This window comes from Melopsittacus undulatus, chromosome Z (assembly GCF_012275295.1).
Source record: "Melopsittacus undulatus isolate bMelUnd1 chromosome Z, bMelUnd1.mat.Z, whole genome shotgun sequence".
Taxonomy (NCBI): Eukaryota; Metazoa; Chordata; class Aves; order Psittaciformes; family Psittaculidae; genus Melopsittacus; species Melopsittacus undulatus.
The window spans coordinates 54,657,272-54,663,579 of NC_047557.1; positions in this window are offsets into that span (position 1 = coordinate 54,657,272).

Below are 6,308 nucleotides of genomic sequence, written 5' to 3' on the forward strand. Positions count from 1 at the left end.
AGCCGCCTGACGCCAGCGCCCTTACCCGAACAGAAGATGGCGGTCTGGGCGGGAGCAGTGGCGATTCGTCATAGGCTCCTCCTGGCCCTGCGGTAGTGTTTCACATCCTGCAAGTTTTAGGCAAAGTTTTACTTGTTTAGCCTTAGTATGTTCATCTCTGGCCCATTTTGTAGGAAAAAAATGAAAACATCTACAAATACTATCAGACTGACAGGGCTCTTGCTTTATTTATCAGTTAAAAGTGTCTATACCCCATTTTAGGGCAGGCCCAAATATTGTGTGATGTGCTGTGTATAGAATAGCAGTTCAAAGACCAGTTTGTATATTTTCCTAAAACGTGGTTAAGATAGATATGGAAGAGAATGTACAAGAGTAGGAAGGTTATTTGCAGGAACAACTAGTGTATTTTCTGCCCACTGCATTTCCTTAACTAAGAAAGAAATGATTGGTAAGTCATTGATTCTCAGTTCAGAAAGTCCTTGACCAAGATGTTTGAAACCAGAGGAGCTTTTCTGTTGAATCAAGAATGAGGTCTTTAAGTCAGCATAGCTTTCAGTCCTTGTTTTTTCCCTGCCTTTGCTTTATACTCGTTTTAAAAGGGAAAGTTCTTGAAGACAGCTAGATTGTAATGCTAAAAAAGAAACAGCTCTGCTTCAAAATACCTATGTAGTTTTCCACATAGCTGCTTTCAAGAGAGACATACAGGAGATGGTGTGTTAAAACCTGTTAGTGAAACTTGCTCTGAGCTCATAGCTAATAGAAGGCTCTAGCCTCTAGGACAGAGAGAAATCCTCTTTTGCCAGAAAGCTTATGTGCCCTGGAAAACACTGATGAAATACCAGAACACAGATTTATCCCAAAGACAGCAGCGAAAGAGCTTTGGCCACTCAGCTCCTGATGCTGGAGATGGAGAAGGGGATTGCAAGTTGCATACACAAAGAAAGAGGTTGGACAAGTGGACCTGTAGCCTTGCATCTCACAAGAGGCAGCTAGCCTCAGATAGTAAGCCAGAAAAACTTATTCCCACTTATTCCCAATTTACTGCCACCTTCAGGTAAGCACTACGGGTGGGCAAAGCAAAATACTACCCACAAAACTCACCGCAGACTAAAAGAGCTAACAAGACCTGAAATTAAATGGAGCAAAGCCCTTGCCATAACTAATTCTGTGGAAAAAAAAATACCTTTTAGTGTTGGCACACAAGTCAGCGTTTAATTTCCTAGATTGTAAACTGGAATCACTGCAGTTACTCCATGATAACCCAGTGCCACCTACCATACAAGGGCAGGTATGAAACACAACCCTTTGTGTGTCCTGTGGTAGCTTGCACATAACCTCAGAGCCTACTAGATCAGATCATGTAGTTGACAGGAAAGGTAGAAAAAGTCTTAAACAAAAAAAAAAAAGGAAAAAATAGAAAGAAAATAAAAAAGAGGAAAGAAAAGAAAGATTTTATTAGAACATATTTCCAAATTAAAGGGACAGATCCTGTCATATGTTTCTGTGAGTCTTTGGCTTCAAAGTGAATGTAACTCTTTCCTTGGAAAAACAACAACAATAAACAGGATAAAGGGTTTAGGCTGAATTTCCTTAACCCCCTTAATTTCCTCACATACTGGCTACAGGCTCCAAATCGATTATATCTTATTCAGCTATTTTGATCATTGGTGCTTTGAGGCAAAAATAGAAACACTAGTATATTAAAAGACAGCCATGTCTCATTGGCTGATTGTTTCAAGACACACTTTCAGTTACTGAAGTACTGAAGCAATAAGAAAAATAATTTTAAAATCTGACCTTTGAAGCACAAAGCTTCAATCCTCGCTCAAAATTTGTTTCTTAAAGGTTTGTTCTAATGTTTTTTTTGCCTTTACTCATTGTGGCAAAGGATGTGCTGTAAAAATAGGATAATTTGGGTTTTTTTCTCAAAAATGTAGCTGATTTTGTTGTTGTGGGCATGCAATGAATTAAAAGGTGATGCTACAGTGTGCTGTACTAGGTACATATTTATTAGGGACACCAGTGGAACTGTATTTAATAACATCAGGGTTCTGAAACAATACACAGTGATGTACACAGTGCAATGCATACATCACATCACACAGAAATATATCATTCTACAGCATCTCTGATCTACCCAGTAATTTTTGTATTATTAAGATGGTATAATTTTCTTGGGAGAGAGGATGATTAAAGAAAATGAACACACATAGAACTGTAGCCAATGTGCTTGGACTAAGTGGATTCTTGCTTTACTGCAAAAAGAACCTGTACTACATTTTTAGAAACTCAAATTAGTTAGTTATTGCTCACCTAAGTTAGTATTACAGCATACTAGGATACTTTCAATACACATCTGGGAAAGGAGATAAAAATTACATGCTTGAGAGGTGGGCCAATGCAAAACTCATGAAGTTCAACAATGCGAAGTGCAAGGTTCTACACCTGGGTTGGGGCAATCCCAAGCACAGCTACAGGTTGGACACAGAAGTGATTCAGAGCATCCCTGTGGAGAAGGGCTTGGGGGTGTTGGTCAGTGAGAAACTTAACATGAGCTGGCTTCAGTGTGTGCTTGCAGCCCACAAACCAACCTGATTCTGGGCTGCGTCAAAAGGAGCGTGACCAGCAGGTTGAGATCCTGCCTCTCTACTCTGCTCTTCTGAGACCTAACTTGGAGTATTGTGTGCAGTTCTGGTGTCCTCAACATAAAAAAGGACATGGAGCTGTTGGAGCAAGTCCAGAGGAGGGCCACAAGGATGAAAAGGGGGCTGGAACACCTCTCGTACCAAGACAGGCTGAGAAAGCTGGGGCTGCTGGAGACTTCATAGCAGCCTTCCAGTATTACTTGCATCTTTACACTAGCTGATGTAGCTCTAATAATAATAAGAGGTTTTCTGTCCTTCTAGACTATGGACTAGTTAGGGATTTTTATGTCTTTCTTCAGATAAAGTCAGTGCCCCCAACTGGCATCCCAGAACTTATCTAAACTTAAACATTAAAAAAAAAAATTAGCCTGAATTAATTAAAAATAGGAGCTAAGAATCAACTATTTTAATCATCATGTTTTATCCTGTACAGGCACTATTATGTAGAATGAATGAAGGTTAAACATTTATTTTGTCCCTTTCACTTCCGAAGACCATTCAGATAAACCAAATTAAAATCTCTTAAATTTGAAATACTATGGTTCCTTAGAGTTTTGAAGTAGTTTTAAAATAGTCATAATTTGATACAATTTTCATGAGAGTCTTTGTGTAATTAAAACCTTGTATGAGTGGTACCCAAACCTTCCAGTTAGACAAGCCATTTCTCTCATGCCAGTAGCAAATCTTTAGTTCCAGAAGTGCAGACTTAAAATTTGCAGCAAAAGACAGCAATTACTAATGCTCTCACACAGGCACATAATTTGTTAGTGAAATGTGCCCAGTGATCATGCAAAGCTCTATTCTATCCTTCAAGGGAAAGAAAAAAAAATAGTTTTGCAGCAGTCCCTGAGGGATAAAGGGATAATTCCTGTTGGAACCCTCAGTTTGGAAATCTTGTGTTTTGCCTCTTTACCCCATCCCTTTTTTTTTTTTTTAGCATCTGCAGAAAGTAGTGTTACAGACTGTTCTATTTAGCAACACAGAGCAAGTAACTGAGAGCCAATATATTTCAACATATCATTTGGGGAGCCACTGGACACTGTTTCTATATTAAAATGTCCCTGTCTTTGAAATATCTGGTTTGTAGTCTGTAAGAGTCAGAATGTGGGAGCAGAACAGGTAGAAAGTTGCATCACCAGAGCATATAAAACTAAACTGATTAAGATACATTCATTTTTCTGTGTGTGATCATACTTGCAGATCTTTTGAAATTCTGCTATTAATTAACACATCACCATGAAATTCAACAAGGCCAAGTGCAAGGTCCTGCACCTGGGCTGGGGCTATCCCAAACACAAATACAGACTGGGCAGAGACTGGATTGAGAGCAGCACTGAGGTGAAGGACTTGGGGATGTTGGTTGACGAGAAGCCCAATGTAAGCCGGCATTGTGTGCTTGCAGCCCAGAAACCCAGCCATACACTGGGCTGCATCAAAAGAGCATGACCAGAAGGTCGAAGGAGGTGATCCTGCCCTTCTACTCTGCTCTCATGACACCCCTCCTGCAGTACTGAATCCAGCTCTGGGGCTCCCAACACAAGGATGTGGGTCTGCTCAAGATAGTCCAGAGGAGGCCACAAAGATGATCAGAGGGCTGAAGCACCTCTTCTATGGAGACAAGCTGAGAGAGCTGGGTTTAATCCGCCTGGATAAGAGAAGGCTCCGGGAGGACCTTATAGTAGCCTTCCAGTAGCTAAGAGGGAACTACAAGAAATCTGGAGAGAGACTTTTTACACGAGCATGTAGTGACAGGACAAGGGAAAATGCCTTTAAGCTGACAGAGGGGAAATTTAGATTTAAACATTAGAAGCAAATTCTTTACTATAAGGGTTTTGAGACACTGGAACAGGTTGCGCAGAGAAGCTGTGGATGCCACATCCCTGGAAGTGCTCAAGGCCAGGTTAGGACTTTGACCAGTGTGGTGTAATGGAAGGTGTTGCTGCCAATGGCAGGGTGCGTGGTACTAGATGAGCTTTAAGGTCCCTTCCAATTCTAATTATTCTATGATAGAAAAACTTTGCATGTGTGTCTGTGTGCAATACTCGCTAAAATGAACTGGACTACAGTAAGTGTTTCTCTGTCATCTTCAAGTGTGCAGTTTAGGTAGAAGAGATTACTGGAACAGTGTTTGGTAATACATCTTCACGGTGAATTAGTTATTGGTATAAGCCTGAAAAGTCTGAAATTGAGTTGTATGTAGTAGCCTGTATAGAGAAAACCCCTGGGAATAACATGAAGAGTGCCTAGTCATTGACAGGTAACCAAATGTACAGACCCGGATGAAAAGAAAATTAAAATATTTCAGCCTTTTCAGTCAATATAATCATGCCCTAGACAGCTACGCCAGCATGAATTCATCCCCTTTGGAGCTGTATTTCATCTCACTAGTGTTGTCTAAAGTTAAATACAATAGCCCTGACATAAGAGTTCACTGTATTTCCAGTAAACAAGAAAGGACTTTCAACACTTTTTGTCCCCAGTGGTCAATAATGAGTCTAAAAGAAAAAAAGAGAAAGCACTGTATGTAGTTTGTTTACCATCAGTTTGCATTCCTATTCAAAACAGGCATCAGAAATGCTTGCTGCTTCTTAAAAAGCAGAGTGTAAGCAGGACATATTTATTTACTCTGCAGATTTTCTCCTATATATATGTAACAAGGCAAGAAAAAAAAATTAAAAATGTAGAATTTGAAGTGAACAGCAGATACCTACAAGAAGATACTTATTGTACAGCTCATGGTAGAGGAATAACCAGATTGTTATCATTTGGTAGCTGAACATAAAGGAATAATACTGTCACTGCAGTGGAGAATGTCTCAGGGTGTTTGTAGAAGAGGCACAGCCTTTACAACTGACTAGATTATACACATACTAGTACAACAGGTTATGTGCTAAGCATACTTATTTATTCCTCCTGATAGTATGTGATCACTTTGAATTTGTTCCTAAGGACACTGGGCTTACAAATTTTGCTTTTTCTTGCTTCTTTAATCTCCTTTTTTTTTTTTCCTTTCCCCCATGGCTTTTCACAGCTTCTTCTCTGTCCCTCAACTTTTGAACAGACTTGTCAGATTTCATTGCAACTGTTTTAGGGGAGTAAGTCTCTAATGTGTTTGCTGGTATATACTTCATGGAAGTCTCCTGGAAAACAGAGGCTCACATCTCCATCCCACTGAGAAAATGCCTTTGACATACATTTAACAGGAGTCTGTTTGATTTGTTGGCTGTATAATAACCCCATGTAGCTCAAAATCAGCATGTGTGCACATCCTCACAATGTTGCCTTCTGGTAAAAACATGAAGAAGTAGGACTAACTGGGGAGAGAAAGCTAAGGAATTATGAGGGGGAAGGGAAATGACAGGAGCTAAGGATATTTTCACAGGGATGCATTGGCTCAATTCCCTTCCACAAATGCTCAGTGCTGTTAGAGCTGTCACAGTGGACAGCAAACAGTAAGGCTGCTTTAGCAACAGAAGATATTTGTATCTGTGCAGCTGGGCTGAACTCGGATGCAGTTCTTACCTTAGGATTTTTTTTTTTCTGATTATAATTGTAAAGTATTGACCTGTTATTGTACAGACTGACTAATTTCAGACTTATCTCCTGAGCATTTCAGGTTGCAGATACATTACTGTATGAGCAGTCCTATCCCCAAATGCTTGT